This window comes from Erythrolamprus reginae, chromosome 2, assembly GCF_031021105.1.
Source record: "Erythrolamprus reginae isolate rEryReg1 chromosome 2, rEryReg1.hap1, whole genome shotgun sequence".
Classification (NCBI taxonomy): domain Eukaryota; kingdom Metazoa; phylum Chordata; class Lepidosauria; order Squamata; family Dipsadidae; genus Erythrolamprus; species Erythrolamprus reginae.
The window spans coordinates 47,353,379-47,376,855 of record NC_091951.1 but is presented as its reverse complement, the minus strand read 5'-3'; the positions used below and the strand labels follow the sequence as shown (position 1 = coordinate 47,376,855).

Genomic DNA, 23,477 nt, shown 5'->3' with positions numbered 1-23,477 from the left:
ACGAGGTTTCTTCCGTCCGTCGTCGCCAGTGAAGTAGACCCAGAGGCAGGGTTCAAACAAATCGGTACTTTTTATTCAGCTCAGAGAACGAGTGACAGCTCAGCAAGGCAAGTGACAATTCAGCTAGTACCGACTGACTCTGCTTGGAGAAACCGATTCTTTTATACATTTGCGGCTCCCGCCAAAGCAAGAGCCAGCCGCGTCTGAGCCAATAAGGAACGACTTCCTGCTTTAGCTCAGACAGCGCTGGAAGACGGAACAAACTATCTACAGGAAATACAAGGTAGCCATTTCAAGATACAACAATAGGGTTTTTAGTTTTTTTAATATTAGATTTGTGCCAGCATAATATTGTTTTTATCGTTGTTGTGAGCCGCCCCGAGTCTTCAGAGAGGGGCGGCATACAAATCTAATAAATTATTATTATTATTATTATTAATTAAGTGCAGATTTAATAAAAAGTCTGACAGTGTTGAGGGAATTATTTGTTTAGTAGAGTGATGGCGTTCGGGAAAAAACTGTATAGGAATAATTGGGGTTCTTTGCCCCAATGTGCATAACTTTGCACTTGTTTAGGTTAAATGCATTTGCCACTTTGTTGCCCACTCACTCAATTTTGAGAGATCCTTCTGGAGCTCCCGACAATCAGTTTCACTTTTCACTACCTGGAACAATTTAGTGTCGTCAGCAAACTTGCTACCTCACTATTTACTTCTACATCCAGATCATTAATGAATAAATTAAAAAGTAAAGGTCCCAAAACTGAACCTTGGGGCACACCCCTTCTTACTTCTTTCCATCCAGAGAATTATCCATTTATTGCCACCCTTTGCTTCATACAATTTAGCCGGTTACCAATCCAGGACAAGACCTGTCCTCTAATTCCGTGGCTGAGAGCTTTTTTAGGAGCCTTTGGTGAGGGACTTTGTCAAAAGCCTTTTGAAAGTCAAGATATACAATATCAATTGTGTCCTCTTTATCTATGTGTTTATTTACACCCTCAAAGAATTCTAACAAGTTAGTAAGACATGATTTGCCTTTGCAGAAACCATGTTGATTTTCTTTCAGCAATGCCTGTTTTTCTATGTGACCAGTAATTTTATCTTTAATAATGGTTTCCATCACTTTACCTGGAACTGAGGTTAAACTGACTGGTCTATAGTTTCCTGGATCACCTCTGGATCCTTTTTTGAAGATCGGGGTTACATTTGCCTCCCTCCAATCCTCAGGTACAGTGCCTGATCTTAGAGAAAGTCTCTTTGTGCTTCTTGGGTTATATTTCACTGTGAATTAATGGTTCAGTAGAGATCTATGGTTGCGTTTAGAAGAACGACATTTAAAACACTTTATGTGTAATGAAGTGGAAAGAAACAACTGAGTGGCAGGAACTCTTGAAAAGAAAATCCCAGGATTTAACAAATGAAATCTAGAATTAACATAGATTCTTAACCAAATGTATCTCTGTATGGGGAATTACATCATTTTTGCTCCTCTCGTTCTCTCTCCACAGTCCATGGACTTACATGACTTCATCCTTTTATGGATGTTCCTATGGGAAGTAAGACTACTAGTTTCTCTGAAATCCTTTCTGTACTCCAAGGGTTTTTATGGGTTTTTCTCTGTGTAGATCCTTTTATTACCAGCCAGTTGATTCCTGTAAGTAAAAGCCTTGCCATACTCTCTGCTGTTTGATCACTACTCCCTGTTCTACCTGACACCGGTTGAGCATCAAAGAAAGACAAAAAAACACACACCCAGACTGGAGTTTTCTGAAACACAAAATATATTGCTTTACAAGTTGGCTGAGAGCCACAATGACGGCAAAATAAAGCCTGTTTATGACCAATAGGACAGGGGTATATACCAAGCAGATAACAAATGTCCCAAACCGCACAAGGTCTGTAAAGAATGCCTCCAAACTGGGCTGCAGCAAAGATACACACTCTATTGTTCAACGGCTACAGTCTTTCAAAACACAAGTGTCCAAAAACTGGGTTGTTTTCCAAAGATTCAAGATGTTGGTTTAGAGTGGGAATTCCGGATCTTTGTTGTCTCTGTTAAACCACAAAAGATAACTCCTGCTAACTCCCCTTTTAAGCCTAATTACTCCCAGCTGTGTTTAAGATCTTCTGCATCAGCGCAGCTACTTCTGTTGTCCCATAATGCTGCACATTCAGACTTTGAGAAAGGGGTCATTAATCACCCCCTCCTCATCTGACCCAAACGAGGCTCTAACTGGGGAGTTCCACAGGCTCTGCAAGGGCCTCCACCTCTACCCCTCTAGCACCTTCAGCTTCCATCTCTCCTTCCCCCTCCCTGTATGAACCCTCCAAGAGCCACACAGGTCTCCAATGCTCTGACGGACCCGGCTCATCCGGTTCAAAATTTGTTATCTGGCCGTGAGCCAACTACAACAGTCCCGTGTGGATCTTTCTATGAGTAGTTAGATAACTGTTGGAACTAAAGCCCTTTCCACACTCCATGCATTTATATGGCTTCTCCCCTGTGTGGATCCTTTCATGGGTTGTAAGGTCTTTGCTTGTTCTAAAGTCCTTTCCACACTCCATGCATTTGTATGGCTTCTCCCCTGTGTGGGTCCTTTGATGGCGTGTAAGATGACTGTTTACTCTAAAGTCCTTTCCACACTCCATGCATTTATATGGCTTCTCCCCTGTGTGGATCCTTTCATGGGTTGTAAGGTCTTTGCTTGTTCTAAAGTCCTTTCCACACTCCATGCATTTATGTGGCTTCTCCCCTGTGTGGGTCCTTTGATGGCGTGTAAGATGACTGTTTACTCTAAAGTTCTTTCCACACTCCATGCATTTATATGGCTTCTCCCCTGTGTGGATCCTTTGATGTGAAATAAGATGACTGCTTTTAATGAAGCCCTTTCCACACTCCATGCATTTATATGGCTTCTCCCCTGTGTGGATCCTTTCATGGGTTGTAAGGTCTTTGCTTACTCTAAAGTCCTTTCCACACTCCATGCATTTGTATGGCTTCTCTTCTGTGTGGATCCTTTGACGTGAAATAAGATTAGTATGTCGGCTGAAGCCCTTTCCACACTCCATGCATTTATATGGCTTCTCCCCTGTGTGGATCCTTTGATGTTTAATAAGATTACTACGTTGGCTGAAGCCCTTTCCACACTCCATGCATTTGTATGGCTTCTCCCCTGTGTGGGTCCTTTGATGGCGTGTAAGATGACTGCTTACTCTAAAGTCCTTTCCACACTCCATGCATTTATATGGCTTCTCCCCTGTGTGGATCCTTTCGTGAGTTGTAAGGTCTTTGTTTGTTCTAAAGTCCTTTCCGCACATCATGCATTTGTATGGCTTCTCCCCTATCTGTCTTCTGTCATGGGAAGTAAGATGACCACATTGGTCCTTTCCACACTCAATGTTTTTAAATGGCTTCCCTTTCTCAGACATCACTCTTTCTCTAGAAAGAGTTAATGTCCCACTGTAATTTTTTCCATTGTCTTTACATATGTTGTCTTCTGGTCTTGGTTGTATTGGATAATATTCATTTACATCTAATTTGTCTTTGAATAGTCCTTCACCTAGTCCAATCTATTTTTCCTCTATTTTTCCTAGTTTGTCAAGAAAGCCTTGCAACTGAGCATCAACTGAAAATGAGTTTTCCTGCTTCTGTCTTTGTTGCTCTATTTGATTTTCAGGCTTCTCTGTTCTATTCCCATGTTCGTACTTTTGGAATGGTTCAATCGACTCTTTATACTCTTGCCCATTATAACCTTTAAAGGAAAAGAGGAATAAGAATATTAGCAAGGTTTAGAAAAAAGGAGAAAGATGTAAGAAAACCTAATATTTATTGTTGGTGGGCCAATTTTGGAAGAGCCCTCTGAGAATTAACTTTGAGGAATTTGTTTTGTTCTTCCATTTGTGTTTTAATTTTTTCCTGCCAAAGATCACATGATGGAAGAGAAAGAAAACTTAAGAGTTCTTGTATTAACCCTATGCAGCATGTTTGCAATTGAAAAATGGGACCAGACTGTCCTAATTCCAAGACTCAGGATAGAAATGAAATGGAAGCAAAGTCCATTAAGCCAAAATAATTAATTGATCTGCAATCCTTCATAGTACTGGCACAGAAGCATCTAGGACAAATAATATGAAATCTCTGTAATAGAGTTTAGCATTACCTGAAACCAAGGAATTATTTTATCACTGACAGGTTTAAATCGAAATAGAAAAACTCAGCAGGTGACAAGTGACACAGGATGTATCTAAAAAGAAAGCAATTCATCTATTTCCATACTAGGAGCAGCAGATCAGCAGATCTTCCCCTATTCCCTCTCAAGAGATGAACTCTATTTGGAGATATTTAAATAAGAAACAGCCAATGGCATCTACCTACATCATGTCTTCCTGAACTCAGACTGGAGAATAGCAGACCTTACCTAAAGAAGCTGAGTTTCTGTAATTCTCCAGCATGACTTCCCAATGCAGAGCTTTTTGGTGAAGATCCAGCTGAGACCACTCCTCCTCCGAGAAATAAACAGCCACATCCTCAAAGGGCACAAGATCCTCCTGGGGGAAAAAAGTACAGAATAGGCCTTGGAGGGACTGCAAGATCTGCCCTTTTCTTTAGAAATTCCCAAAGCAAAATTATGCACTAAGGTCTATGCTTAGTAGGATTCCGGGACTGAGATGAGAAAATGGACAGAACAAGAAGCATTTGACTGCAAAAATATTTTAGGCAGCTTTTATCCGGACTTTTGGTGCCATTCAATAAAGATTTATTTCCTTCTGGATCGATTCATCTACTATTCGCTCTCAAATCACTCTTCTCAATCCATTAATGCATCCACCATCAAAAAACCATCAGAATCTGGAGAGAATCAACTGGCAGGTGGACCTTGGAAACATCATCTATCAGTGACTATAATCTTCCTATGTATACAGAAGGAGGTTTTTGTGTCTCTGTGTTTTCTCTCTCTCTCTCTCGCTCTGTGTGTGTGTGCCATCAATACCCAGAAATTCAAAACTCTTCATGACAGCCCTGGACCTGACTCAAGTAGTTCAGGGTCCGACTCACGAGGGGGGACACACACCTGACATGGTAGTCCTCTCGGAGCAATTGAGAAATGGACTGAGACTAAAGGGCTTAGAAGCATGGCCTTTGTCATGGTCAGACCATTTTCTACTGCGGCTTGATTTCCTGGCTCCAATCCTACCCCGAAGGGAGGCGGAACCGACTAGGTGGTTCCGTCCCTGATGGACCCAGAGGGCTTTCAGAGGCTGCTTGGGATTTTACCAGATTCACTCATCCACAGCTCGGCAGAGTCTCTTGCTGTGGCCTGGAATAGGGCTGCAGCGGAGGCTCTTTACCAAATTGCGCCGTTGCGACCTCTCTGTGGCACTAGACCCGTAGAGCTCCATGGTTCAACGAGGAGCTCCAGGAGTTGAAATGCCAATAGAGACATCTAGAGAAGCGATGGAGGAAGAGTAAATCCGAATCCAACCAAACACTTGTAAGAGCTCATATTAAGACTTACAAAGTGGCGCTCAAGGCAGCAAGATGTGTGTATCATGCCGCCTTGATTGCATCAGCGGAATCCCGCCCAGACCCTCTGTTTAGGGTGACCCGCTCCCTTCTTAACCAGGGGGGAGTTGGGGAGCCCTTGCAGGGCAGTGCTGAGGAGTTTAACTCATTTTTCGCTGATAAAGTCTCTTGGATCCGGGTGGACCTCGACTCCAATTGAATACCAATGTCGGCTGACGAGTCAGTCAAGGTGACAGGGGCCCGTCCTTGTCCATCTGTCTGCGTGGAGTTTGACTTGGAGCTGTGAGTTCCGCCACCTGTCTACTGGATCTGTGTCCCTCTTGGTTGGTTTTGGCCAGCAGAGAGGTGACACGGAGCTAGGTTCAGGAGATTGTCAATGCTTCTTTGGGGAGGGGGTCCTTCCAGGCTCCTTATAAGGAGGCACTTGTGTGCCCCCTCCTCAAGAAGCCCTCCCTGGACCCAGCCCTGTTTAATAACTATTGTCCAGTCTCCAACCTCCCCTTTATGGGGAAGATTGTTGAGAAGGTGGTGGCACTCCAACTCCAGCGGTCCTTGGAAGAAGCAGATTATCTAGGACTTCAGCAGTCAGGATTCAGGCCCGGCTACAGCATGGAAACTGCTTTGGTCACGCTGATGGATGATCTCTGGCGGGCCCGGGACAGGGGTTTATCCTCTGTCCTGGTGCTCCTTGACCTCTCAGCGGCTTTCGATACCATCGACCATGGTATCCTTCTGCACCGCCTGGAGGGGTTAGGGGTGGGAGGCACTGTTCTCCAGTGGTTCTCCTCCTACCTCTCCGGTCGGTCGCAGTTGGGTTAGTGGGGTGTCAGAGGTCGACCCCGAGGTCTCTCCCTTGTGGGGTGCCTCAGGGGTCGCTCCTCTCCCCCCTGCTATTTAATATCTACATGAAACTGCTGGGTGAGATCATCCAAGGACATGGGGTGAGGTATCATCAGTATCCTGATGATACCCAGTTATACATCTCCACCCCATGTCCAGTCAGCGAAGCAGTGGAAGTGATATGTTGATGTCTGGAGACTGTTCGGGTCTGGATGGGTGTCAACAAGCTCAAACTCAACCCTGACAAGACGGAGTGGATGTGGGTTTTGCCTCCCAAGGACAATTATATCTGTCCGTCCATCAACCTGGGGGGGGGGGAATTATTGACCCCTTCAGAGAGAGTTCGCAGATTGGGCGTCCTCCTCGTTCCACAGCTAACATTGGAACATAATCTTACGGCTGTGGCGAGGAGGGCATTTGCCCAGGTTCGCCTGGTGCCCCAGTTGCGGCCCTATTTGGACAGGGAGTCATTGCTCACAGTCGCTCATGCTCTACATAGGGAGACCCTCAAAGATTGTTTGGAGATTGAAGATAGTCCAGAATGCAGCCGCTTGAGCTTTTATGGATGTACCTAGGTACACCCATATAACACCTACACTCCACGTGCTGCACTGGCTACCAATTAGTTTCCATTCACAATTCAAAGTGTTGGTTATTACCTATCTTTGCCTCTGTGGGGGATTTTTTTTGCGTGTACATATGTGTGTGTTTGTGTATTGGCAGATTTAGTAAAGTGCCATTAATACCGGGAGACACAAAACTCTTCATATAGCAAGGAAGCTGCTAATAGTGTGAGCCACTGGCTGAATGGAAAAATAAAGAAAGAGAACATTTCCTAAGGAGAACATTTCATAACCTTTGTATCCACAGGGGACTTTCACAATAAATCTTGTACCAAGCTTTTTCTGTACGGCCACTTTCAATCAATTTTACCTTAAGTTTTAACCTGATGAACTTATTTTTCTTACATCTTTTTAATGTAAACATTATATTAGCAAAATACAATATGAACAAAGCATTTTAAAATGATAATGTCCCAGAATAAATGTTACGTCTTTTTTTTAAGCATCTTTGTACAAGTCGAGTCAAAGAATGACAAAAAATGGGCATTGTGAAGTATTTTATTAAAAAAATAAAATGTGTGGAATGTAATTAGCATAAAGAATATGTTTCAAAAGTATTGTTTAAAAAAAAACACCAATCGTAATAAACAACCGATTTAGAAGTTTTGTTGCTTGGGGTCATGAAAGTTACGTATCCCAAACAGGAAGAAAAAATGGAAGGAGACAGTACACTGAACACTAGCTTGACTTTTTGAAGAAAGGGGAGAATACAAATCTAATAAATAATTTTCCTTCTCTTACTTGAGTTAGAGGTTCAACAATTGTTTCATCTTCACCATAAGGAGGAGTCAGCCTCACTCTATTCTCCCCTGTGAGGGACAGAGAATTAACACAATATGGGGAGGGGTGTTATAATAGCAAAGACATAGAGAAGATGAGCCGGCTGAGATGTCTATGTGGAATGGAAGAGTCTTGTATTACCTGTGCATGTTTCTTGATTTTTGCCATGCTGAGTAGGCCTCAAGAAAAACAGTTCCGGAAGAATATCAGACAGATGCCTCTTTCCCTCAGGATCCCTGGTCTCCACAGTGAAGGGCTTGAAATATAAGCCAGAGAACAGAAGAAGAATGAAAGGACCACACAAACCATGAAATGGATTATTGTTGTGTTCTTTCAACACCATTTAAAAGCATCCAATGTCCATCAGTTAGGTTGGAAAAGACGAAAGAAAAAGCTGTTCCAAATCTTTCTTCTAGGAATGGATACTAGAACAATGTCCTTCAAGAATTAGTGAAATCTTATGAATGCCAGAGAACTGGTAATAAAGAGAATATAATTCAAACACATTTTTTAATTATAACTAAACTCTTTCTACGCTCCAGAAATGGAATTATCTCACCTGCAACTCTCCCTGCTCCTTCTTTTCCTCCTCTGCCTGGCTCAGGAGGAAGCCTTCCACCAGAGCCACCGCCTGGGAACTGGTCACTGCTCCACACTCCTGCACCCAGCTCTTCATCTGCAGGGGCAGAAGCGCCAGGAATTGCTCCAGAACAACCAGGTCCAGCATCTGTGCTTTTGTGTGTTTTTCTGGTCTCAACCATTGACTACAAAAGGAATGGAGTTGGCTGCAAAGTCCTCGGGGACCCTCATTCTCCTGATATTGGAGGCTCCTGAAGTTCCAGGCATGAACATGTGAAACAATGGTTTCCTCCTCTGAGATCTTCTGCCCAGATCTTCCCCAGATCTCCCCACGGCTCTCAGACTTAGAACCAGAAGTGCTTTTTCCAGTTCTCTCATATACCAAATGGCTTGCCATTCTTTCTCTGTCCTATTACACAATTGCAAATAGGTTGAAGGAATCTTGAGGATCTCCAAATGCTTTCTCCATTCATTGGAGCATTCATCTAGCCTGAGAACAAACCATTCAGACCTCTTTGTTGAAGAGAACTTTGTCTCTATGAAACGCTGTAGAAATCACTTCCAGTTTACATATCTGAAACCGAAAACCAAATAAAAGAATTAGGAAGTGATGCATTTAACCATTCAACAATATTCCTACTCCTGGAAGGAAGTATATTTCTCAGATAGTGGAGGATTACAGTGGCAATGAGCACTTAGTTTCTATGTGTAGTTGTGTGTGTGTTGCAGACTATGGGATTGACCCTCATCAAAATTTGGGAACTGGGTATGTCTAGTTTAATGAAGGAAGGACTAAGAGGATACAGGATACCAGTGTTCCAATATTTCAGGGGTTGCAACAAAAAAGGGGGTGTCAAGCTATTCCCCATAGCACCTGAGTGTGGGACAAGAAGCAATGGGTATAAACTAATCAAGCAGAGAAGCAACTTAGAAGTAAGGAGACCTTTCCTGACAGTTAGAACAATTAATCAGTGGAACAGGTTGCCTCCACAGAATACTCTGTTTCTAAGAAGAGACTGGTCAACTATTTGTCTGAAGTGGTATAGGCTTTCCTGCCTAAGCAGGGGCTTGGACTCTAAGGTCCCTTATAACTGTGTTATTCTATAGCTTTATACCTGCAAGCAGGGATTACCCGACATGCCAATCCCTGAACACATTAACAAACCATGAAAATTTACATAAAATGAAATCCAATGAAGTGAATCTTGCTTAGGAGGTTCCATTTCCCTTTTTTCTGGGCTTGCTTTTAAAAAATCAAATTATAATATTATAGACTGGCAGGTTCACAAAAAGGTTGCCTTAAGCCCAAACTGCAGGTGGTGAGTTCATGTCAAACACAAAGGTTTGAGATTATTTGCCGGTTCCTCTACCCTCCAAAGACAAATTGAACTGCAGGGGACCCAGGCCCTATTTTATTATCATCCAGCACATAGCAAGAATGCAGGGACAATCTTCTGCATCTCCTTCCTTGTAAAACTTTCCTCCTTTCCTGCTTGTGATTTGCCCTGCAGATTCACCCTCTGCCCCTACCAAGGTTTTCCCAGGAAATGGGGCCTAATTGCCTCCCCTGGAATATCCTCCTCCTTCCTGGGGATTTGGATTTCTTTCTGGGAACAACACAACTGGAAGCAAAACAGTTTGTCTGCAAGTCTGCTTCCCCCACAACACTCCGCCTGTTATGAGCATAGAAAGGGGGTCAGGGGCACATGGGATCAGGGCTCTCCCACTCTCGGGACACAGAAGATTGAACCTGGATGAGGGCTTATATCTCTTACCTCTTCAGCGTGAGAATCTTCTGCCTCCCTCTGAATGGGAAAACATCCACCAGTCACCCAGGACCACAACTGGGTCTCTTCTGTTCTCTTCAAGACTTTCCTCCAGTTTTATCTCATGCAAAACTCAAAGGATTAAAGAGAGAGATTGCAGTGTCCTAGAGAGGCAAGACTAAAGATGTCACTTCCTTCTCACCCTCCTCTGGAATCCACCTGTTGCCCTCCAGTGGTTTAATGGTGAAAAACATGGATTTGATTTGATTTATTTGGTCAAGCATGTACTGTATTACATAAGACTAATACAGGAGTTATCTAATACACATTCTACTGTAGATAATCATAACTGTTGTACCTCATGAGTCAGACCACCAGAAATTATAGAATAATTGATAGATCATTACAAAAATGTTTATCATATGATATTTTGATTATATCCTGCCTTATGCCTTATATCCCCCCTTCTGCTTTGGTGAAAACGTATAAAGCTTTCTTAATTCTATTGGGATGGTTCTTTGGTATTTTGGCCACTATCCCTTTCCTTGCAGCACTTCAATAAAATGAAACAAAACTTGCAACTCGTGTCTGGTGTTCTCCATTGGACTCGGCCCCAGGCTCAAACCCCAATTGGGGGCAACACCATTGTCCTCTTTTTTGGGATGCAGTGTCAAGATTAGTTTGAGCGTCTTGAGTGAAAAGACAGAATTCCATTTCTTGTCTGCTCCTTGGCCCCTCTCTATGCAGGGGTACAACTTTCTCCAGACCCTCTTAAATATGGAGGATTGTGGATAGGTCTAACATAGTTAAAAGCACTTGGATTGAGAAGGCTTCCTGATCAGGGTGGACACGACAAACACCTGGTCCCCATCAATAATGTACCTTTCTTCCTTCTTTGCATTAGTACCTGCAATCTACGTACAATCCATTTGGAGGTCCCTCTGCAAAGAGAAGGCAACATCACTACTTCACTAACTAACTTCACTACTAATGTGGGTAGCCTCCTTGCACATACCCTCTTATCATTCTTGGTGACCTCAATCTACCTCTTATTAATTAATTAATTAATTAATTAATTAATTGATTGATTGATTGATTGATTGATTGATTTTGTCCATTACACAATGGGGTTTTAGTGGGTATACACATAGTAAAATACATAATGATGGTTATAGAGGATATACTCATAGTAAACTATATCTAAGAAAGAATAGAAGATATAGGATATAGGAATATAGGAATAAAATATATCAATGAAAGACTAGAAGAAGAGATATAGGAATAGAAGAAAGGTATAGGAGATATAGGAGAGCAATAGGACAGGAGACGGAAGGCACTCTAGGGCACTTATGCACGCCCCTAATTGCACCCTAAACAAATGTACCTATCCATACAACCCTATACAATACCCTTACTAATTTGGGGCTAGATCAATTAGTATCTAACACTAGACTCAACAATTGTCTCGATCTCATCTTCTGTAATAGTTTAAAATTACTGACTACAAACAATAGAAGCCTTTTCCAACAGTGACTACAGCATGATTGATTTTTGTCTCAGTATACGACCTTACAAAAGTCACCATAATGATGGGATCACCCCATGGCAAAGAGGTCTGTACGGGGCGTGCATAAGGGCACTAGAGTGCCTAGCGTCCCTGTCCTGATGTTCCCTTTTATTTATATTCATTACATGCATTCAAGTTTAGTTTAGTTTAGTTTAGTTTATTTAGATTTGTCTGCCGCCCCTCTCCGCAGACTCGTGGCGGCTCACAACAAAGTGAAAAAATTATAACAAATCTAAATTTCTACTAAAAACATTTAAAAGAGCCCATTTTCTAAACACACATACATACACACATACCATTTATAAATTGTATATGCCCGGGGGAGATGTCTCAGTTCCCCCATGTCTGACGACACGGGTGGGTCTTAAGGAGCTTACGAAAGGCAAGGAAAGTAGGGGCAGTTCTAATCTCTGGGGGGAGTTGGTTCCAGAGGGCCGGGGCCGCCACAGAGAAGGCTCTTCCTCTGGGGCCCGCCAACCGACATTGTTTAGTTGACGGGACCCGGAGAAGGCCCACTCTGTGGGATCTAATCGGTCGCTGGGATTCGTGCAGCAGCAGGCGGTCTCGGAGATATTCTGGTCCAGTGCCATGAAGGGCTTTAAAGGTCATAACCAACACTTTGAATTGTGACCAGAAGTTGATCGGCAACCAATGCAGACTGCGGAGTGTTGGTGAAACATGGGCATACCTAGGTAGGCCCATGACTGCTCTCGCAGCTGCATTCTGCACGATCTGAGTTTCCGAACACTTTTCAAAGGTAGCCCCATGTAGAGAGCATTACAGTAGTCGAACCTCGAGGTGATGAGGGCATGAGTGACTGTGAGCAGTGAGTCCCGGTCCAGATAGGGCCGCAACTGGTGCACCAGGCGAACCTGGGCAAACGCCCCCCTCGCCACAGCTGAAGGTGGTTCTCTAATGTGAGCTGTGGATCGAGGAGGACGCCCAAGTTGCGGACCCTCTCCGAGGGGGTCAATAGTTCCCCCCCAGGGTAATGGAAGGACAGATGGGATTGTCCTTGGGAGGCAAAACCCACAGCCACTCCGTCTTATCCGGGTTGAGTTTGAGTCTGTTGACACCCATCCAGGCCCCAACAGCCTCCCGACACCGGCACATCACTTCCACTGCTTCGTTGACTGGACATGGGGTGGAGATGTAAAGCTGGGTATCATCAGCGTACTGATGATACCTCACCCCATGCCCTTGGATGATCTCACCCAGCGGTTTCATGTAGATATTAAATAGCAGGGGGGAGAGGACCGACCCCTTAGGCACCCCACAAGGGACAGAACTCGGAGTTGACCTCTGACCCCCACTAACACCGACTGCGACCGACCGGAGAGGTAGGAGGAGAACCACCGAATAACGGTGCCTCCCACCCCCATCCCCTCCAGCCGGTGCAGAAGGATACCATGGTCGATGGTATCTAAAGCCGCTGAGAGGTCAAGAAGCACCAGGACAGAGGATAAACCCCTGTCCCGGGCCCACCAGAGATCATCCATCAATGCGACCAAAGCAGTTTCCGTGCTATAACCGGGCCTGAAACCCGACTGCTGGGGACCTAGATAATCGGCTTCTTCCAAGGATCGCTGGAGCTGGATTGCCACCACCTTCTCCACAACCTTCCCCATAAAGGGAAGGTTGGAGACTGGCCGGTAGTTATTAAGTACGGCTGGGTCCAGGGAAGGCTTCTTGAGGAGGGAGCGCACGAGCACCTCTTTATAGGATGATGGGAAGGATCCCCTCCCCAAGGAAGCGTTAATAATCTCCTGGACCCAGCTCCGTGTCACCTCCCTGCTGGCCGAGACCAGCCAGGAGGGACACGGATCCAGTAAACAGGTGGCGGAACTCACAGCTCCAATGGCCTTGTCCAGTTCATCAGGTGTCACCAGATCAAAGTCTTCCCAGACAGATGGACAAGTACGAGCCCCAGTCACCTCAACTGACTCATTGTCAACCGACTCTGTTTTCCAATTGGAGTCGAGGTCCGCCTGGATCTGAGCGATTTTATCAGCGAAAAACGTGTTAAAGTCCTCGGCACTACTCTGTATGGGCTCCCCAACTCCCCTCTGGCTAAGAAGGGAGTGGGTCACCCTAAACAGAGCGGCCGGGCGGGATTCCGCTGATGCAATCAAGGCGGCATGATACCCTTATCTTGCCGCCTTGAGCGCCACTTTGTAAGTCTTAATAAAAGCTCTTACAAGTGTTCGATCAGATTCAGACTTACTCTTCCTCCATCGCTTCTCTAGACGTCTCTTCTGGCGTTTCAACTCCCGGAGCTCCTCGTTGAACCATGGAGCTCTACGGGGTCTAGCGCCGCGGAGAGATTGCAAAGGCGCAATGCGATCAAGAGCCTCCGCTGCAGCCTTGTTCCAGGCTTCCGCAAGAGACTCCGCCGAACTGTGGACGAGTGCATCTGGAATAACCCCAAGCGCCGTCTGAAAGCCCTCTGGGTCCATCAGGCGTCTGGGTCCATCAGGCGTTCAAATCATGTGTATTCTCATTTTTCTTATCCAATAAATAACATAGAATCCATGTTTTTCTCCATTAAACCACTGGAGGGTGACAGGTGGATTCCAGAGGAGGGTGAGAAGGGAGTGACATTCTTAATCTTGCCTATCTAGGACTCTGCACTCTCTCTGGTTAACCCTTTGAGTTTTGCAGGAGGTACAACTGGAGGAAAGTCTTGAAGGGAAGGGAAGAGATCCAGCAGTGGTCCTGGGAGACTGGTGGATATTTTCCCATTCAGAGGGAGGCAGGAGGTTCTCACGCTGAAGAAGTAAGAGATATTGATGTATGTATGTATGTATGTATGTATGTATGTATGTATGTATGTATGTATGTATGTATTATTAAGTGCACTAGAGTGCCTTCCGTCCCCTGTCCTATTGCTCTCCTATATCTCCTATACCTTTCTTCTATTCCTATATCTCTTCTGCTATTCTTTCATTGATATGTTCTGTTACTATATCTTCTTTTCTATTCTTTCATAGATATATTTTACTATGAGTATCTCCTCTATAACCTTCATCATGTATTTTACTATGTGTTTATATATACAGTATACATCTACTAAAACCCTCATTGTGTATTGGACAAAATAAATAAGTACCCGTCTCCTAGAAAAAATGAAATATCCTAGGAAATATTAAAAACGCAGATTATATTGAACATCACAGGAAACATGCTTTTAGGAAACAAAAAAAAGACCCACTCTTAGTAGCCCCCACCTTTGTCAATGTGGCCATCAAGGAATGGCCCTGCTCACCTTTGTTAAAAGATGGACTAATCTATTTACAAAGCAAACCAACTCCTGACAGAGCCATATGAGGAATTGCCCAAAGAGCTTTCATTCTACCATCACCCAGCAAAGGGCCAGCCAAACCCAAACTCAAAAACACAGCCTACATTGTTGCCCTTGCATGGCACCATGGGAATCTGATAGCCAATCAGTGCATTTCTGGCACAGGAAGCAGGAGGCCCTCAGGGCGGGGCCTCATAGAACATAAAACAAAGAACTTTCCAGAATTTCTTCCCCCCCCCCTCTGGATCTAACATCTGGAAACATGTGATCCACCTTCTCTGGACAGAAGCTCATGCCATGTGCTCCTGTCCACCATTAAACCTCCTTTCCAAGCAACCTCCATGAATCCAATTTCTTTTTCCCCACTTGGAACTTAATCCATAAGAATATTAAGGAGAGAAGCAATTTAGAACTAAGGAGAAAATTCCTGGCAATTAGAACAATTGATCAGTGGAACAGCTTTCCTCCAGAGGTTGTGAACGCTCCAACACTGGAAGTTTTGAAGAAGAGATTGGATAACCATTTGTCTGAGGTGGTGGAGTGTCTCCTGCCCAAGCAGCAGGTTGGACCAGAAGACCTCCAAGGTTCCTTCCACCTCTTTTGTTGTTATTATTATTATTATTTAATATTATTTCCAACAAAGGGTAAAGGAACCAGGAAATAATCCCAATCTACGTTCCTTTAACCCTTGTGTTTCACACAAACTCACCACTTGCAGTTACTCTTTGGGCTTAAGGAAATCTTTTTGTGAACCTGCCTGTTTATAATACAGTAGTCCCTCACCTATCGTGGGTGTTACATTCCAGACCCGGCCGTGATAGGTGAAATCCGCGATGGGGAATTTATCGACTGATAGTACTTTAGGGGGGACGCTCCCTGCTCCCTTTCTCCTCCTCCCCACCAGCTCCGGATGCCTGGAGGCGAGCAACGGCCAGCTAACCTTTCCCCCACACTACTACTTACTCTGCGCCTGAGGAAAAGAAGGGGAGGGGGGCAAAAGAATCGCTGCCCCCGAACATTCCCGACCCACTGCTGTTCTTTGCAGCAGTTCGGCCAAACGTTGTCTTTTTTGCCTTGCCCCGGCTGGAAAGTCCCTGGTGAGCTGCCCCGGCTGGTTATTTTTTTTTCTCTCTCTCTTTTCTTTTCTTTTATTTTCCCCTCCACCTGCCCAGCACTTCCTATCCCGCTCTCGAGCCTAGTCTGGAAATCCCCGCCGCATCGCGTTCCTATCTTTGCTCGCGCTCGCTCGTTAGCGCGCTGCCGGGAGCTCTTTCTACAACCCCAAGAACACCGCCGCCACCGCCAACCACTAAGGGCACCTCCAAAGACTGCCTTCTTGTCACTGGCGAGGCGGCTTAAACGAGGGGACGGGCCTCCGACAGAGCTCAGTCCCCGCCCTACTCATCATTCGCCCAGCTGCGGGCTGGTTGGCTTGTCCTGCCCTTCCAAACTTCTAAGCGCCGTATCTGTGCCAACGCTGACTTCAAAACCCGCGATGAAGTGAAGCCGTGGTAAGAGAAGCGCGATATAGTGAGGGACTACTGTAATGTAATTTGACTCTTAACAAGGAAGTCCTGAATAAAGGGAGATGTTGGAACACTGCTATCCTGTCTCCCCTAGTCCTTCTTTTCATCAAAATAGACATACCCAGTTTAAAACAGTTCTTCACCTGTTTTATCCTCCAGTTTAATCCCCTTTGTTGCTCTTTAATGCACTCCTTTTTAGGGTGTATATATTTTTCTGGGTTTTTAAAAATCACGCCCTTCTTTGAGGAGAAAGAAATAGAAAAACAACTGTTCTCAAATGCATTTATTCAGTGTATTTCATCATAAATTTTGATGAGGGTCAAGTCCATAGTTTGCAACACATACATAGAAACTAACTGCTCTGTGCCAATGGCTCAGAAATATACTTCCCTCCAGGAGTAGGATTACTACTCAACTGTTAAATGCACCATTTTCTAATTCTTTATTTGGTTTTCGGTCTCAGATACGTAAACTGGAAGCGATTTCTACAGCATTTCATAGAGACAAAGTTCTCTTCAACAAAGAGTTTGTTCTCAGGCGAGATGAATGCTCCAGTGAATGAAAAGGCATTTGGAGACCCTCAAGATTCATTCAACCTATTTGCAATTGTGTAATAGGACAGAGGAAGAATGGCAAGACATTTGGCATATGAGAGAACAGGAAAAAGCCCTTCTGGTGCTCAGTCTGGGAGCCAGGGGGAGATCTGGGGAAGATCTGGGCAGAAGATCTTGGAGGAGGAAACCATCGTTTCACAAGTTCATGCCTGGAATTTCAGGAGCCTCCAATATCAGGAGGATGAGGGTCCCCGAGGACTTTGCAGCCGACTCCATTCCTTTTGTAGTCGATGGTTGAGACCAGAAAAGCACACAAAAACGCAGATGCTGGACCTGGTAGTTCTGGAGCAGTTCCTGGCGCTTCTGCCCCTGCAGATGGAGAGCTGGGTGCGGGAGTGTGGAGCAGAGACCACCTCCCAGGCGGTGGCCCTGGTGGAAGGCTTCCTCCTGAGCCAGGCAGAGGTGGAGAAGGAGGAGCAGGTTGAGTTGCAGGTGAGATAATTTCATCTCGGGAGCCTAGAAGGAGTTTAGATATAATAAACAATATTTTTGAAGTTTATGCTCCCCTGTCCAATTGTCTTTCCTTTATCTCATATGTCATATATATTTTCTTCCTTTCATACATCTTCTCCTCTATTTTTACATATTATCTTTATATATATTACTTCGTGCCTATTCTCTTCCATATGTATTGTGTATTGGACAAATGAATAAATAAATAAAAAAAATTACCAATTCTCTGACATTCATAACATTTCACTAATTCTTGAAGGACGTTGTTCCATTATCCAATCCTAGAAGAAAGATTTGGGAAACTTTTCTTTCTTCCATTCCAACCTAACTGATGGACATTGGGTGCTTTCAGTTGGTGTTGAAAGAACAGAACAAGAATCCATGTCATGGTTTATGTGGTCCTTTCATTCTTCTTCTTTTCTCTGGCTTATATTCCAAGCCCTTCACTGTGGAGATCAGAGGTCCTGAGGGAAGGAGGCATCAATCCGATGCCCCTGGGGAACTGTTTTCCTTGAGGCCTATTGAGCATGACAAAAATCAAGAAACATGCACAGGTAATACAAGATTCTCTCATTCCCCATGAAGATCTCAGCTGGCTCATCTTCTCTATGTCTTTGCTATTATAGAACCTCTCCTCCTATTTTGTTAATTTTGCATTTTATAATTCTGTGTCCCTCACAGGGGAGAATAGAGGGAAGCTGATTCTTCCTTATGGTGAAGATGAAATTATGGTTCAACCTCCAACTCAAGTAAGAGAAGGGAAATTATTTATTAGATTTGTTTTCTCCCTCGTTCTGTTTCTTTGTTTCCCGTTCAGCCAATGGCTGAGACTATTTGAAGCTTCCTTGCTATATGACGAGTTTTGTGTCTCTGGGTATTGATGGCACTTTACCAAATCCATCCAGAAGAAAATGGATCTTTTACTGAATGGCAACAAAAGATCTCATAAAAGCTGCCTAAAATATTTTTTCAGTCAAATCCTTTTTCTTCTGTCCATTTTCCCATCTCAATCCTGGAATTCTACTAAGCATAGACCTTAGTGCACAATTTTCCTAAAGAAAAGGGTAGATCTTGCCGTCCCTCCCAGACCTATTCTGTACTCTTTTTTCCAGGGGGGTCTTGTGCCCTTTGAGGAGGTGGCTCTTTATTTCTCTGAGGACGAGTGGTCTCAGCTGGATCCTCACCAAAAAGATCTGCATTGGGAAGTCATGCTGGAGAATTACAGAAACACGGCTTCTTTAGGTAAGATTTTCTCTTCTCCAGGCAGGGTTCAGGAAGACATGATGTGGGTTGATGCCATTGGCTGTTTCTTATTTGAATTTCTCCAAATAAAGGTCATCTCTTGAGAGGGAGAAGGAAAAGATATGCTGTTTTGTTGCTCCTAGTATGGAAGGAGATCAATGGCTTTCTGCTTAGAGGAATCCTGTTGAGTTTTTCTATTTTGATTTAAACCTGTCAGTGATAAAGTAATTCCTTGGTTTCAGGTAATGCTAAACTCTGTTACCAAGATTTCATATTATTTGGCCCAGGTGTTCCAAATCAGTGCTATGAAGGATTGCAATTCAATTAATTACTTTGGCTTAATAGACTTTGCTTCCATTTCATTTGTATGTTGAGTCTTGGAATTAGGGCATTTTGTTTCAAAGTTAATTCTCAGAGGGCTCTTCTGGAATTGGCCCACCTCCAATAGATCTTAGGTTTTCTACAAATGCTTTATGAGATGTTTCTCCTTTTTTCTTAACCTTGCTAACATTTTTATTCCTCTTTTCCTTTAAAGGTTATAGTGGGCAAGGGTATAAAGAGTCGAATGGACCATTCCAAAAGTACAGACTTGGGAACGGAACAGAGCAGCTTGAAAATCAAATGGAACAACAAAGGCAGAAGAAAAACCCAACAAATAATTGGAATAAGGAAATGTCATCTTCAGTTGATGCTCAGTTGCAAAGCTTCCTTGATCAACCAGGAAAAATAGAGAAAAAATATATTAGGAAAGGCGCAGGACTATTCAAAGACATATTAGATGTAAATGAATATTATCCAACTGAACCCAAACCAGAAGACTATATATGCAAAGACAGTGGAAAAAATTACAGTGGGACATTCATTCATTCTAGAGAAAGAGTGATATCTGAGAAAGGGATCCACACAGGGGAGAAGCCATACAAATGCATGGAGTGTGGAAAGGGCTTCAGACAAAGCAATGATCTTACGCGCCATGAAAGGATCCACACAGGGGAGAAACCATATAAATGCATAGAGCGTGGGAAGGGCTTCAGCCAACATACTAATCTTATTTCACATCAAAGGATCCACACAGGGGAGAAGCCATATAAATGCATGGAGTGTGGAAAGGACTTCAGAACAAGCAGTAAACTTACATCCCATCTAAGGATCCACACAGGGGAGAAACCATATAAATGCATGGAGTGTGGGAAGGACTTCAGACAAAGCAATGATCTTACACGCCATCTAAGGATCCACACAGGGGAGAAACCATATAAATGCATAGAGCGTGGGAAGGGCTTCAGCCAACATACTAATCTTATTTCACATCAAAGGATCCACACAGGGGAGAAGCCATATAAATGCATGGAGTGTGGAAAGGACTTCAGAACAAGCAGTAAACTTACATCCCATCTAAGGATCCACACAGGGGAGAAACCATATAAATGCATGGAGTGTGGGAAGGACTTCAGCAGATATAATAATCTTATTTCACATCAAAGGATCCACACAGGGGAGAAGCCATATAAATGCATGGAGTGTGGAAAGGGCTTCAGAACAAGCAGTAAACTTACATCCCATCTAAGGATCCACACAGGGGAGAAACCATATAAATGCATGGAGTGTGGAAAGGGCTTCAGCCAACATACTAATCTTATTTCACATCACAGGATCCACACAGGGGAGAAGCCATATAAATGCACGGAATGTGGAAAGGACTTTAGTAATAATGGTCATCTTATCCGCCATGACAAGATCCACACAGGGGAGAAGCCATAAAAATGGATCAAGTGTGGAAGGAGCTTCAGGCAAAATACTCATCTTATTTCACATCAAAGGTCCCACACAGGGAGAAGCCATATAAATATAGGGAGTGTTGAAAGGGCTTTAGCCAACAGACTAGTCGTAAAAAGACATTCTTCAGCCTATTTGTAAAGCAATATATTTTGTGTTTCGGAAACCTCCAGTCTCTGTGTGTGTTTTTGTCTTTATCTGCTGCTCGACCAGTGTCAGGCAGAACAGGGAGTAGCCATATGACAGCAGAGAGTATGGCAAGACTTTTACTTACAGGAATCAACTGGCTGGTAATAAAAGGATCTACACAGAGAGAAACCCATACAAATCCTTGGTGTGCAGAAAGGATTTCAGACAAACTAGTTGTCTTTCTTCCCATAGGATGAAGTCATGTAAGGGCATGGACTGTGGAGAGAGAGCGACAGGAGCAGGAATGATGTAATTCCCCGTACAGAGATACATTTGGTTATGAATCTGTTAATTCTAGATTTAATTTGTTAAATCCTGGGATTTTCTTTTCAAGAGTTCCCCGCCACTCAGTTGTTTCTTCCCACTTCATTACACACAAAGTGTTTAAAATGTCCTTCTTTTGACAATGTAAGCCTTCCAAATAACATCTGAGACATAAATCAGAGTCTAGCCCTTGGTCTTCTTCCAAGTTCCAATTTATTGTCAGAGTCATGTTGGTTACGTACTGTCTTTAAACCAGTACTAACTTTTCCTACAGTTCCCCACCCAGGTTAAGGTTCATATAATCAGGGTTAGGCTACTACCCAGTAGTCGAACCTTGAGGTGATGAGGGCCTGAGTGACTGTGAGCAGTGACTCCCTGTCCCAATAGGGCCGCAACTGGTGGACCAGGTGAACCTGGGCAAATGCCCTCCTCACCACAACCGAAACATGGTGCTTTAATGTTAGCTATGGATCGAGCAGGACGCCCAACTTGCAGACCCTCTCCAAGGGAGTCAATAATCCCCCCCTCCCAGGGTTTGGGACATTTGTTATCTGCTTGGTAGATAACCCTGACCTTTTTCTCATAAAAAGACATTCTTCTGCCATCATTGCGGCTCTCAGGCAATTTGTTAATCAATATATTTTGTCTTTCAGAAACCTCCAGTCTGTGTGTGTTTTTGTCTTCCTTGAGGCTTAACTGCTGTCAAGCAGAACAGGGAGTAGCCATATAACGGCAAAGAATATGGCAAGACTTTTACTTACAGGAATCAACTGGCTGGTAATAAAAAGATCTACACAGATTTCAGACAGACCAGTAGTCTTACTTCCCATAGGAACATCCATGAAAGGATGAAGTCATGTAACCGCATGGACTGTGGGGTAGTGACTCCGATGCTGCTTATTTAAAAAAATGTCAGAAAAGGACATTTTAAACATTTTGTAATGAAGTGGAAAGAAACAACTGAGTGGCAGGAAACTCCTGAAAAGAAAATCCATGGATTTGATCAATTAAATCTAGAATTAACATAGATTTTTAACCAAATGTATCTCTGTATAGGGAATTACCTTATTCCTGCTCCTGTCACTCTCTCCCCACAGTCCATGCAAATAGAGAATATTTAGAATTTCCCCTTTTTTTCTTTTCTCAAAAATCTGTTTTTCTCTCGCTTTAATCTCCCTTTTTCTTTCTCTCGGGCTGCACGATTGGGGTGGGGACTGATGGAGTGCTCGGGCCGATGAAGGCTGCCCCGCGGGCTTTCTCGAGCATCTGGATACACAGAGCACTGACACACGCCTCCTTTTCCTCAGCTGCCTCCACGCGCCCTATATCACTTGCCCAGCGGTAGGTGTTTCTCGCGGGGTCCCTCCCGGCAGCGCCCTCATTTTGGAGAATATTCTCTATTTTCAATCAATTAAAAATCATTGATATCGTTAATCTCCCCAACAATTCTAAGTTCAATTCCATTTATGCATTAATCCAAATCAGTATCACCTACTATATACAGTATCGATAATAAAACAGAAAACTCGGGGCGGCTCCAAACAATAATAAACAATGTACAAACCAATATTTAAAAAACAATTAAAAAACCCTGATAATAAAATAATCACACAACCCAATCAAACCATACATAACCCAAGTAGTTGGGGGAGGTGTCAATTTCCCCATGCCTGGCGGCAAAGGTGAGTTTTCAACAACTTACCAAAGGCGAGGAGGTTGGGGGCAGTTCTAATGTCTGGGGGAAGTTGGTTCCAGAGGGCCGGGGCTGCCACAGAGAAGGCTCTTCCCCTGGGCCCTCCCAGACGACATTGCTTACTTTACGGGACCCAGAGAAGGACAACTCTGTGGGACCTAATCGGCTGCTGGGATTCGTGCGGCAGAAGACGGTCCCGGAGGTATTCTGGTCCGATGCCATGTAGGGCTTTATAGGTCATATCCAACACTATGAATTGTGACCGGAAACTGATCGGCAGCCAGTGCAGACCATGGAGTGTTGATGAGACATGGGCGTATCTCGGAAGGCCCATGATTGCTCTCGCGGCCGCATTCTGCACGATCTGAAGTTTCCGAACACTTTTCAAAGGTAGCCCCATTTGAGCAACGATAACAGTCTTACTCAGGAGATAGAAACATTGGACTCCATTGGGGTCAGAGCAGAGGTTGAGGATTATCTGTCTGACCAGTGCACTCTTTTAGAAGCAGAGCAGCAGATCAGGAGTACATTTTGAAGCTCCACAGAAAATATCTAGGGGGGAAGGCAGGTTGTTCTGAACTTACAATGGTCCATTTACTGACTGTTCAAAGTTGCAACAGTCCTGAAAAAAGTGACTCATGCACCCTTTTCACACTCAGGACCTTTGTGGCAGCCCGATGATCACAGGATCAAAACTTTACTGCTGTTTCATATGGCAAAACTCTATTTTCTGGCTGT

General features: G+C 43.9%; 2 pseudogenes; one reads left to right on the top strand and one right to left on the bottom strand.

The window, feature by feature from the left end:
* The window catches only part of LOC139160334 (zinc finger protein 208-like), a 147,101-nt pseudogene that overhangs the window by 115,838 nt on the left and 7,786 nt on the right, over positions 1-23,477 (top strand).
* On the bottom strand, positions 1,766-10,325 carry LOC139160368 (zinc finger protein 436-like; annotated as a pseudogene).